This window comes from Tupaia chinensis, unplaced genomic scaffold (assembly GCF_000334495.1).
Source record: "Tupaia chinensis unplaced genomic scaffold, TupChi_1.0 Scaffold000387_1, whole genome shotgun sequence".
Lineage (NCBI taxonomy): Eukaryota > Metazoa > Chordata > Mammalia > Scandentia > Tupaiidae > Tupaia > Tupaia belangeri.
In genome coordinates this window covers 1,991,770-2,005,111 of record NW_006159889.1, presented here as the reverse complement: position 1 = coordinate 2,005,111, position 13,342 = coordinate 1,991,770, and the positions used below count along the sequence as shown (strand labels likewise).

Sequence of the window (13,342 nt, the reverse complement as noted above, 5' to 3'; positions counted from 1 at the left end):
TAAATGTTTTGATTCAGATTTAGTGTGATAGGTATCAGTTGAATATGAGACTTATTTTCATTTGAAAACATGTTTTCACTTAAATGTTAATTTAAATGGTTTTCAATGTTTTAAAGGCTCTAAGTTTCAGAAATGTGGTTCCTTTCTTGTTTTAGGGATTGTTTCCTGATAGAGAAGTAGATTTTTATCTGGTACAGGAGAAGCCTGGCTCTTTTGTCCTCACTAGCAGGAGTTTGTGTTGCTCATTTGGTGTGGATGTGCATCGAATGATGGCTGTTGTGACCCTGAGGCCCAGAGAGCAGCCTGAAAGCTTTGGTGGGATCTTTAATTGTGCATCTTTAACCTTGGGGCAAGTTCTCTCACCACCTCCGTGTTCAGAAGAGACCAAAGCAAATGTAAGTGAGGAAAATGAGGTACAGGCCACAGCACGTGGGGAGGAGGCAGTAACCTCAGCTGTTCGCATGGCCAGGAGGGAGGGGGTGGCCCAGCACACCCCATCTGGAGAGCTGACATCCTGGTGGCTGCCCGCCTCCTCCCCGAGTTCTCTCTGGCCATCCATCAGGCTCCTGGGCAGTCTTTTTCTCGCTGCTCTGCAGCAGCCCTGCCGACTGTTCTCCTTCTCATCTGTATTCAAGTACCCATAACTTTGGAGAAAAATGACCTTTGGGGTTGAGGTTTTCTAGTGTTTGGTCTTCGTCCACAGGGGCCTTTTTTTTTTTTCCCTTCTTTTTTACAGAACCTTGAAGAGACTCCATCTGCATTTTGAGTTAGAACTATGAGGAAAGAGTTTCTCTTTTATAGAAAATTGTCCAGATGCTGGGTTATTTTTGGAGGTTAGGGTGGGGGGAAAGTTGATGATGACAGAGAAGAAGGAATAATGTAGAAGAGAGGCGTTTGGAGCATTTCAGTTTGACCCAGAGCTGGCACATCATTATTAGTCTTTTGTGAAAGAGACATTTTGGGAAACTTTACAGGAAATTGGTTAAGATCCCTACAAATCAAACTATTCCTCATTCCTCCATTCAAGGCTGAAAGAAGGCAGGATCTCCCTTCCGCCCCTCACCCCCATTGCTCTTTGCACCATATTTAGCTTCTTTTCTTCTCTCTGTGCGTGGTTCCTATCCTCTCGAAGTGGACGGAAAGGCAGTTCTGGAGAAAGAACTCATCATGCCCTCCCCATTCACTTGTCCTGGTTGCAGCTCCTCTATGTTGGAAGGGTTGGGCCAGGCTTTGTAGCAGGAAATTGGGTTGTGGTCCTTGGATTGCGGTCCCTCTGCCTGTGGCCTGTCAGCCTGCACTTTTTTTCAGTACAGACAAGAGAAGGCGCTGACGCTATTCTTCTAAACTAGGAAATGAAATGCAAAACCGACGTTAATGTAACATTATGGTTGAGATTAAATGCACCAAAATCAGGAAATTCAAAGTTATGCTTCCCCCAGCAACTATAACTCAGCCTCATCTGGCGTGTGTAGTATTTTGTGTTAGTGTGGATGGTGTTATATGTTAAGACATTAAAGTTAACACCATAAGCAGAGCACAAAATGCTTGAGGGGGCTGAGTTATGACGACTGTGCGAGCCGTAAGTGTTCTTGCACAGGCTCCCGACTCCTGGAATAATTTTTCCCCTGCCCATCAGACCAATTATTGCCTTTCTTTTTAGCTCTTTCTCTGCTTTAACACATCTCTCCTTCCAGGGTCACTATAAATGAATTCCTATTTTGGTGGCTAGTGATGGTGGTGGAAATGGGGCTAATCATTAGGCCCTTTTGTCCCTTTTGTCACTGTCTCTGTAAATATGATGCTTCCCCCTCCCCCTTCCAAAGCCATCTTCCTCCACAGGCTGGAGGTTCCTGGTGGTCTCTCATGGGGATGGGCCTCCCCTGACTCTCACTGGGGCTTCTCATCAGTGCTCCCTGAATGGGAACAAGCATTTGCTGTGTCCAGGTCTTGGCTGTGTTGTTAACTTTACATGAAAGCCAAAGGGCCTGTCTTTATTTGGAGCAGACATAGCAATGCAGAAGTAAAATATACATCTCGGGGCATGGAGCGCTGATGCATGGTGGAGCTGCCGCGTGTGTTTGGCATAGCAGAGGCCCGATCGAAGTGGGTTTATTTGCTCTATTCAGACTGCTTCTCCACCTTCCCCAGTGTTGATGCCTTTTAGCTGCCATAGTGTGTAGTTAAGCTGTGGAGTTGCCTGGGGTGGCCAGGAGTTTTCCTTGGGGAGCACTGGGTCACTGGTAACAAAATCATCACATAATTTAGTGCAAATCAGGAAACGTCCCCCCTAGCCTCTTATTATCCTGGTGGCTCCCCTAGAGCCCAGACAGCTGTAGGAATGCAGATTTTGTTTTAGGCGCTGGGCTAAGGTTGGTGGAGGGGAAGAGTTAAAGAATAGTGCTATTGATAAATGGTGAATGAAATCAGGGACTGTAAAATAGCAGTGACACTGAGCTGCCTTTTAAAGTTTTTGTTGGACCTGACAAAACCAACTAAATCAGCAAAGAATGGGAAAGACCTCATTGTGACCACTTTAGAGGCAATAAAAGGCCTCTTTTTACTCCTTAGATAGCAACTTCAAGCTCTGTGTTAAATGTTGGAGATAGAAAGACTGTGCGAGCCGTAAGTGTTCTTGCACAGGCTCCCGACTCCTGGAATAATTTTTCCCCTGCCCATCAGACCAATTATTGCCTTTCTTTTTAGCTCTTTCTCTGCTTTAACACATCTCTCCTTCCAGGGTCACTATAAATGAATTCCTATTTTGGTGGCTAGTGATGGTGGTGGAAATGGGGCTAATCATTAGGCCCTTTTGTCCCTTTTGTCACTGTCTCTGTAAATATGATGCTTCCCCCTCCCCCTTCCAAAGCCATCTTCCTCCACAGGCTGGAGGTTCCTGGTGGTCTCTCATGGGGATGGGCCTCCCCTGACTCTCACTGGGGCTTCTCATCAGTGCTCCCTGAATGGGAACAAGCATTTGCTGTGTCCAGGTCTTGGCTGTGTTGTTAACTTTACATGAAAGCCAAAGGGCCTGTCTTTATTTGGAGCAGACATAGCAATGCAGAAGTAAAATATACATCTCGGGGCATGGAGCGCTGATGCATGGTGGAGCTGCCGCGTGTGTTTGGCATAGCAGAGGCCCGATCGAAGTGGGTTTATTTGCTCTATTCAGACTGCTTCTCCACCTTCCCCAGTGTTGATGCCTTTTAGCTGCCATAGTGTGTAGTTAAGCTGTGGAGTTGCCTGGGGTGGCCAGGAGTTTTCCTTGGGGAGCACTGGGTCACTGGTAACAAAATCATCACATAATTTAGTGCAAATCAGGAAACGTCCCCCCTAGCCTCTTATTATCCTGGTGGCTCCCCTAGAGCCCAGACAGCTGTAGGAATGCAGATTTTGTTTTAGGCGCTGGGCTAAGGTTGGTGGAGGGGAAGAGTTAAAGAATAGTGCTATTGATAAATGGTGAATGAAATCAGGGACTGTAAAATAGCAGTGACACTGAGCTGCCTTTTAAAGTTTTTGTTGGACCTGACAAAACCAACTAAATCAGCAAAGAATGGGAAAGACCTCATTGTGACCACTTTAGAGGCAATAAAAGGCCTCTTTTTACTCCTTAGATAGCAACTTCAAGCTCTGTGTTAAATGTTGGAGATAGAAAGAATACAAACTTGTCCCTACCCTCAAGAAGCTCATAGTCAGGAGGACAGACAAAGATGTAACAACCAGTAAGCGGTGTGGTAACTACATTACATAGGTGAGGGCTTAGTACAGTGGGGGCATGGAGGATGGGGTGATCACCTGCTCTTAGTGTGGGGAAGGGTCCCATAGGCCTCACATTGTAAGACATTTAGGAGACTGGAGAAAACTAAGTCACCCTGAGGCTTCTCAGAACTGTTAAAGAAAGGGGCTCACAGCACATAAACCAGGATGAATTGGCCTAAGCCCCCCAAAACTGACCTTGATTACAGGCTCATTGGTGAGAATGTGGAAAATGAGGGAGAGGGAGAATGAAGACTGAACCTGGCAAACCAATTCACTATTCAGTTAGTTGAATTATCTGTATCAGTTGCATGGAATTTCTCACATTCAAGCTGGAAGGTCTTACTGGAATGCTGTAAGTGAGAGTATGGAGGCTAGAAGAGGGTTAAGAGAGTTTTAGTCAATCAGGTGTGGGCAGGAGGGGAAGGTCAGAGTGGAAATATACTAACCAAGGCTCTGAGGTATTGTCAGGGAGGCTAATCTGATACTTGAGCTGTCATTGAAGGTAGCAGTTGGGTGAGCTGTTAAGTCTCTAGGGGAAGGCAAGGGCTAGAGAGTGACATGATTCTCTTCCCTAGCCCCCAAGTACTGGGAATTTGGGTCTGGATCTTCAAGGACCCATGTCAATAGACTAGAGAGGTCTAAACCTCTGGCTAGCTGGGTAACTGACATTGAGGGAATAGTAGAAGTAGAGGAGTAGAAGGATTAATGAAGAGGCAGAAGGGCCTGGGTAGTAAAGGGAGATAGGCAAAAACAGACGTAACTGGAGGGCATGGGGTGGAGGTCGAGCTCCCCTCTGAGCAGCAGCAACAGGTACACAGCCACAGAAAGAAAGCCAGCAGGTTGGGAAGGGTGGGCTGCAGTGCAGTCCAGAGGATCGTTTAGAATAAGTGCATAGGCATCACTTCTCCCTGCCCCCTCCTGTCTTGTTTTTCTTCTCCCCTCTATTGATTACATTTTTCTGTAGACCCATCTTGGTTGTTTGACATGAGGAAACTGATATTAGGAGACACTTTCTTCATCTCTGTGTCTCCCTGGGAAAAAGCATCCTGTATCATTTTGATTAAGATGCCATTGGGATGATTATTTTTTATCCTCTTATCCTCGGTGTACACAATGTTTAAAAAGCCCCCACAGCTTTACATTTATGTGATGAGTTTTGAGCTCTAGCTGTGAAAATTGAGCCACAGCCTAAAATCCTGAGACAAGAATATTCCCAGACTGATACTAACGCCCCTGGCTGGCAGGTCTGCAGCAGAAAGGTGAGCAGGGGGTTGTATGTACTGAGTGTGACCATGAGCAAAGCCTTGTAAGGTGCTGTGAGAACCAGAAAGGAGACTCTGGAAGGAAAGATAAGCATCAGGGAAGTTTTTATTTTGAAGTAGAGGTGCCTGGGAATGGGCTACTGGTTTGATCCTGTCCCTGCATATTGCTGGTCAGTGGGAGATCTTGAAGGTCTCTGGGCAGGAAGACAGTAATGTGATGGCTCTACTTCTGTTTCAGAGCTGTGGTCAGTGTCTAGTTCTGGGGAGGTCATTCTTGCCAAGTGCTAATCTGAGGGCTGAATTTTGGTAAGGCCTCTTACTAGGAATTGGCAGTGCTGCTGAGAATAAAGGAGTGTGCAGAGTCCACAGAGAGGTTAGAAGCAAAGGTGATGTGTCAGAAAAGGAAGTTTGAGAAGACAGATAGTCCCTGACTCAGTGTTTCGACTTAAGGTTTTTTTTACCACAGTAGTGTGAAAGTCATATACATGCAGTAGAAACTGTACTTCAAGTACCCGTAGAGCCATTCTGTTTTTCATTCTCAGTGCAGTACTCAATAAGTTACATGAAGTATTTTATACTTTATTATAAATTTGGCTTTGTGTCAGATGGTTTTGCTCAACTGTAGGTTAATGTACGTATTTCGAACATGTTTAAGGTGGGCTAGTCTAAGCTATACTGATTGGTAGGTTAGGTGTATAAAATGCATTTTACACTTACACTATTTTCAACTTAGAAAGCATTTATCAGGACATAACCCAAGAAACATCTAGACAGTTGAGTAAAAGAGAAGAAACAGAAATAGGTGTTGCAAGCCAGAGTTCATGGAAATGGAGAGGAAGATGTTCCAACGGGTTAAACGTGGATGTAGCCCTAGCCACAGCAGTGTGGCCTGGTAGATGTTGCTCTTCAGAAGGCTGAGTCCACATGGGAGGCCAGAATTCAAGTCCCAGCCTACCCTAAAAGCCCAATGTGGTATCAGTTACCTCGAGTTCCAGCTACTTGGGAGGCTGAGGCCAAAGTGTTGTCACGTAGCAAGACCCTGTTGCTGTTTGTTTGTTTTAAAAGAGGAAAACCAGTTAGGATGAATTGCTTGAAAAAGATGCATTATTTGAGAGATACTAGTGGGTTGGAATAAGGTGGAGGTAGTGGGAATTGAGAGAAGTTATGTATGTCACCCTTTGGCATGCTGGGAAAGAAATAACCTTGAGAACCATGCTCTTCTATAGCTTGTAACTTCCGTGGTTACTAGGGGTGACTGGAGAGTCAGTGGTGTTGAGAGATTTGATAAGGAATAAAGTCAGGAATCCAAAGCTGACATAGGTGGAAAGCTTTGAGCTGAAGATCCCCAACAGGAAGAACTGTTGTCGGAGAGCTCCTTAGTGGTAATGTAAGAAATTACTCTTTTGGGATCTGTCTGATGCACTGTTTAGCCATTGGCCTAGGGGAGGTAAATAGTAATAGATCGGTAGGTAGGATGGTAACTAGCTAGAAAGCTTGGAGTCTTGGTCTTCAAAGTGTGAGAAAATGAGAGCTGTGATTTGAGATTGTGGTGTCTGGAAATGGCATCCAGGGATTATGTCTGCATTGTTCATGAGTATTTTTTTCAGCACTAGCAGCATTTGAAAAGCCAGCTGACAACTGGAAGGGATTAGTAGTTAGTTGGGAATGGGGGATAAATTTGAAGAAATGTCATTTTTTAAGAAGTTTATTATTTCATGAACAAGAAGGACCGAGACATAGGGACGGCACCCCAAATGGGGTCTTGGTACCATGACTCACCCTTAGCCTCAGCCAGCCCAGGAGCATGAGTGTGCGCATGCCTGGCATACTCAGGGAATTCTCTGGTTATGAACCCCAAACGTTCTTATGTGAGTCAGCTGTGCCGTGTTGTGTTTTACTGCTGTGCCACTGTCTAACTCCAAAACAGGCCATTTTGACAAAGTCTGTTTTCGCTGGGAAGGTCACAATACAGATTAACACCATCAGGGATAGACCTGAAAAGAAGTTTATGGTGATTGTGTAGAATGTGGCAGTTGGTGATATTGGCAAGAAGTTCCCAGGTTGGTGCCTCAGGATATGCAAGAATTTCAGTGATCTCTGATCCTGTTCCAGATTCACGGCCAGTGTTAGAAAGGCCATTCTTAGGACTAGAAGTAGTAAGATAAATAAGCTCCGGGCTCTTACATGTAATGAGAGGTGTTCATAGGAGAGGTATCCAGCCCTTCTGTTTGGTCTAATTGTTCAGAAGGAAGGTGTTTTTTGGAGGACTGAGAAAACAGTATGCTGAACACTCTGTGGGTAGCTGATTTCCTGGTCTGGACTGTATCCCCAAAGGCCACAGGCATTGCCATGAAAGGAAGACATCTCTAGCTCTTTAACAGAGATGTGCCACCTTGTTCTATATGATGTTCTGGGATGTGGTATGCTGGTTTTTCCTCCCATATCATATCCCTCAGCAAGAAGGAAGAAATATATGATGGTAGGAACCAGGGATGGTTCGCAGATCTAAAGGGCTTGCCCCAGGTGCTTAAGAGTGGCCAAGTAAGATTGGTTCTGAGAGAGGAGCTGAGAGCCTTGGGCCTTGGGCTCTGGGTTCTCACTTGGTCAGTGCCTCTGTGATAAGGAGCTAGTCACAGCAGATGTTTTAGACAGTACCTTTGCTATTCAAAGTGTGGTCTCAGAACCACCAGTATTCTCTTCATCTGGGAGCATGTTAGAATTGTAGAATATCAAGCCCTACTGCAGAGCTAAATAGAAGCTGCAGTTTGACAAGATCTTCAGGTAATTTGAAGTGTGAGAAACACTGCTTCAGTCTGGACTAGTGTTCCTCCAATTTCAGCGAGCATCCGAATCCCCTGGGAGACTTGCTAAAACAAAGATTCCTGTCCTCACCCGTAGGGCCTCCCTTCAGAAAGTCTGGGGTGGAAGCCAGGAATGTGCATTCTAACAGGTTCCCAGGATGCTGCTTATGAGGGACTATGGTTTGAAACCCACTGATTGCCTTAGCTTTCTCATCTGTAAAATAGGGGGGCAATTCCTGCCTGCTTGCAGAGATGTGGGATCATACGAGCCAACAAGTGAGAATGGTTTGTTGCATTGTGGGCAAGACGTCAGGCTGTGTATTGGTTGGTGACTATTCAGTGATTTTTATCTGCTATGCCAACTTGTCCTAACTTCTGGCCATCAGGTGTAGACAGAGAACAGGAACTCTGTGAACCACCTTGTGGGCACGCAGTCTTCTGTGAAAAGAACAGCAATCCCTGGTGCTGTGGATTGGAAATTGAGCAAGGCCTCCTGAAGCCCAGCCAGCTTCTCTGGGTTCCTAGACTAGGACCAGAACTCTGTCTGCATGAGTGGGCTTGGTCCTATCTGGCTCACCTGTTACTTCCTTTGCTTTAGCACAACTGGTGTATCTTTAGGGTAGTATTTGAGTTGATCAGAAAAATGGTCTCTGTCTAACCAAGTCTCTGATTCATCTTATAAGGCTGAGCAAGTTATATGACTTCCCCCCACCTTGTTGGATGATTGATTGCACAGGCTTTAGCTGAATGTGCCTGCGTCCCGGAATATGGACTCAGTCTCCAAAATGAGGAGGGCTGAAGTAGAGGCTGTTTTGATGAGAAGCAGTACACAGAATGGTTAAGAGTGTGGACTCCTGAGCTGGACTCTCTGGATTTGATCCTTTTCTACCACCTAATGGCAGTATGACCTTAGGCAACTTACTTTTACTTTTTATGCCTCCGTTGCCTAATTGGCAAAATGTGGTTACTGATAACGGTTGAGCATCCCTAACCTGAAAATCCAGAATCTGAAGTGCTTCAAAATACTGATTTTAAATTTACTAGAGGGCACCTCACCTTCCAGAGAGAGAGAGATGGAGACAGAGAAACAGAGAGAGGAAGAGGAAGAAAGCACCCCCTAATGTAGCATTGTCATACTGCAATCCCTTCTTCATTTCTCCATCCTATCTGGATTTTGAGCATATGCACACATACATGCCCAGTGTGTTTTTCACACTTAAGCCACTGGGGTTGGGATTCAAACTACATTGTCTGTCATGTGGGATCTGGCTCCCTTAACCATGAGGTCATGGAACTGGCCCGCTAATCTGAAATTTTTAAAGTATCAGCAGGGCACCGTAAGTGGAAAATTCTACACCTTGACCTGATGTGACAGGTCACAGTCAAAATAGTACAATACAAAACTGCTGTATAAATTCAAGCTATGTGTGTAAGGTATATATGAAATATAAATGAATTTCACATTTAGACTTGGACCTCCATACCTCATGTTGTGTATATGAATATTCCAAAATCTGAAAAATCTAAAATCCAAAGCACTTCTGGCTCCAAGCATTTCAAATGATAGATACTCATCCTGTAGTACCAATAAGGGATACTCAACAATTTTAGGACCGATGTGGGGATAAAATGAATCTATATCTAAGTGCTCAGAACGCACCTGGCATGTAATGGTCATATGTGTACGTTCTCATCAGGAGAGTTAGTACAGTATTATTCTGAGCCATGGCTTCGTAGTAAGCCACTGGGGTACAACAAGTGGCTGGGAGGCAGGCCCTGCTTCTCTGGGGAACACAGAGAAAGCCTTCAGGCCCTCTGTCAATAGTAGATAAAGCCAGGGCACTACCTAGAGAGATTTGTCTTTCCTCCACTGGAATGGAAGTTGGGCTTGGCACCCTTCCACTTCCATGCCCTCCCTCAGTGCAGCCTCCAGGGACCTCTCCTGAACACAACCTGAGATTTGTTTAAATTAATTTCTTGACAAATACATGTATACAGGTAGCTACAAAGATATAATTTGGTTGTTTGCTGCCCTGAAGGTTTGGCTTCACAGAGGCCACTAATATCTGAAGTTATTTACAATTGAGTATGTAAAAATGTGTGAACTGCGGCTGTTTCAGAGTTGCGTGCACACAGAATCGACACAGGCTTGCACACCCCTGGGTGAGGATATGGCATCTAAGACTTTTGATATCCTTCATTTATTATTTTTTTTAATTCAGATTTCAGTAAAAGTAAATTATAATTCACTCTACGTCCTCGAATAAAGAATAGCAGTGTCTATTTTCAGCTTCTTTTTTTACATTTTAATTGCTTTGGGGGTCTATGGGAATGGGTAGTGGGGGACATGTAGGTGAAAAATCAGCCTTCTAAAGCTCCGATTTTTTACCCTTCCTTGTCCTGAAACTTCGAACATCAGCTCTCATCTGTCAAAGTGTAAATCAGCAATTAAAACCCAAACAGCCAAATGCCAAAGATGACCCGAAGCACAAAGCAACTGACAAACAAGTCCGGACAAATCGACGGGTAATTTATAAGCTTTGCCCTAAAATCTAATTATTTGGCAATTCGAATTTGCAGCCAGCCAGGGCTCGGCAATAAATTTAACCCGCCATAAATTATTTAGGAGCAGGCTGTGGTGTAAATCAAAACCACGAGTGTTTGTTTAAGAAATAAGCTCCTTGTGCATAAAATGTGTGTGTGTGTGTGTGTGTGTGTGTGTGTGTGTGTGTGTGTGTGTTTCCAAGGGAGAAACTGTTAAGCAAACCATGCCTCAATGCCTAGTGTAGCCCTCACTTCTCCCATCCAACTTAGCCCTCTTCCCTGTGTACTGGGGGCTCCTCCTTCCCTTGGAGAAAGAGCCGACATTTGCATGTGACTTTTATCCTATTTGGATAAAATGCACATGTTTTCTTGGTACTGCTTTTTCTACCGTGTGGTAGGGGGTTGCTTTTGGATTTTATTAAACCTTTCAGTGCAGAGGTCCATACTTTTTGGAATGAATTTTCTTCAGAGGGCAGAAGGAAAGGATAGATTAGTTGTCCCTGTCTCTAAATTGAGGGCATGCCAGCTCTTTCTTCCTAGGTTGAGGGAGAAAGCCATGAAAAATGACCCGCCTGTTCCTTTATTTCAGATAGAACCGTAGAAGCATCAGCTCAGGCAGAGGATATATGCTTTGGAAAAAAGGACTAGAATGCTACACTGTTAAACCCCAGTGCCACTGTCACGAATTCCAATAGTCTAGTGTAAGTCCCTTCTACTTAAAACATCCTTTTGTTATTGTTCTATCTTCAAATATAGTCATATCACTGCAGATACTTTACTTGAAGGGAGTTTGAATACCCTGAAAGCAACCTATGCATTTATGCCTTATAATCCACTGATTGTGGGTGTGAAATTTCATTTGAAATGCTGTTACAGTTTTGTCCTCTGTTTATCAGGGGAGTCACTGGGGTTCCCAGTTGAGCAATTAGAAAGCAGCTGAGTTTAAAACCTCGGCTCCAACTCATTTAAAAAGGTAAATGATTATTTGCTTTTTGCTTCCTTTTTATTTCTGTTGTCTTTCCCCTCCCCAAAAATTTACAGTTGACATTTTTTTTGAGAGAGCCAGTAGATACCAATAGTTTTGAAACCTTGGATACTTAAAAAAATCCAAATTCTGAGATTTTTGTCCTCAGTTGGGGTGTAGCCCTTTCCCATCCACCATCAGCAGAACAGCTTTTTTGATTTATGACACAACCTAATGATGTAGGTAGGTAGGTTGTTAATGGTCTATAGTGACCAATGGTCCCAATTTTAGAACTGAAAGTTCTGTGTTCCGGGAAACTCTTGTCCGTGGCAAACAGGACAGTTGACTACCTGAAGAAAAACTGGGATTTAGTAGTTTGTAGTAATTGAGGGAAGATCTCACTTAGAGATGAGAGAGTGGATCTGACAGAAGATGCTTTGGAGGGTTAAATGTCTGAGTTTGAATCCTGTCTCTGCCACCTAGCATCTTTATCATCTCTAGGTCATTTCAACTCTCTGATCCTGTGAGCAAGTTCTGTGAGAGCATAATGTCTTTTGTTAGAGCCAAGCACTTGTCATCCACCTTCCACCCTTATATGTCCACCCAGCCAGAGTTGAGAGAGTGAGGACTATGTGCCAGAAGGGGAGGTAGGTGCTGGAGATGCAAGCTGAGGGCTCATGGCTCCTGCCCTCCTAAGCTCTTAACCCAGAGCCGTCTGGGTGACTGTAGCCATACCAGCCCTCTAGGACTTGCTGCTTGGGTAGTCGACATTCATTGTTCTTACAGTTTGAGAACAGCCTTTCATTCTAGGACATAGTAAACCAAGTTCTCTACAGGATACCCTTTCCGGTTAAGAGAGTCAGATCTTCCTCAACCCTTCAGATTTTGAAAGCTGGTACTCCTACTCTCTTTAAGGCTTGTTTTTCCTGTTTGGAGTCCCAGCTTGTCTCATACTAACAGTAAAACCATGAGCAAGTGACCAAGTGACTTAACTTCTTTGTGCCTTAGTTTATTTGTGAAATAGGGATTAATAATGATTCCTACCTCACGAGGTGTTAGAAGGAATAAATGAGATCATTCTTATTAGCACTTAGCACAGTGTCTGCTACATAGTGAACAATAAACGGAAGAAATGAGGTGATTCCACTCTCCACGTGTCTTGGTGAGTGTTAGAGACCAGGTCCTCTCCATCCTTTGCCCAGACTCTTAGCATCTCAAAGAGAGGTGCCACATGTCATTGTATTCATCTGTGTCCACATTCAGCCCCTGCCTGGTAAATAGTAGGTCTCTCATAGTATGTGGTGATGATGATGATGAGCTTACCTATTTCCCAGGACTAATAAGGGTAGAAGAAGAAGATAAATATGAAAGTACACCTTTGTAAATGGGAAACCATGACTAAGTATCCTAGTGCACTCGTCATTATTTGTTCACTTGTCTTTCCTGCTCATTAGTGTGTGCATTTCAGTTCTCCAAGCAGAGACTGGCTGTATCTCTAAATCCCACTCCAACACCTGTGTGATGTCCTACACAAAAAAGGAGCTCAGGGGGCTAGCAAGTGGTGTGGTGGTTAAGGGCTCTGGACTCCCACATGGCCGACTGCGGTTTGAGTCCTGGGCCTGGTGGCTTGCTTTCTCACTTTCTCTCTCTCTCTCTCACTTATTCTCACTCTTACTCTGTCCATCTCTGGTCAAATTAAAATAAATAAAGTTCAATAAAAAAATTCTTAAAAAAATAAAGGAGCTCAGGTAGTGTAGTTAAATGTGAAGGCACACAAAAGTAAGGAATTGTGGGACCATTCTTAGAGGAAGGAAAGAGGGCTGGTAAATGCAAGTTATTCCTTCCTTCCGGAGCTACTTTACATAAGCAGACAACTGTCTTAAAACAAACTCTTCCTAAGGGAATGATGAAATTGGATGAGGGAAAAGGAGAGGGGCAGGAATAATAGTTTGATTATCTGACCAACTGGACCTAGAAGCTGGCACTTGGGCACATGTTCACAAATCCTGGGCTTG

At 44.2% G+C, this 13,342-nt stretch overlaps 1 protein-coding gene across 9 annotated transcripts in view; it reads left to right on the top strand.

Moving 5' to 3' along the window:
- The window catches only part of ERI3 (ERI1 exoribonuclease family member 3), a 144,657-nt gene that overhangs the window by 19,142 nt on the left and 112,173 nt on the right, over nucleotides 1-13,342 (top strand). The window lies entirely within an intron of this gene.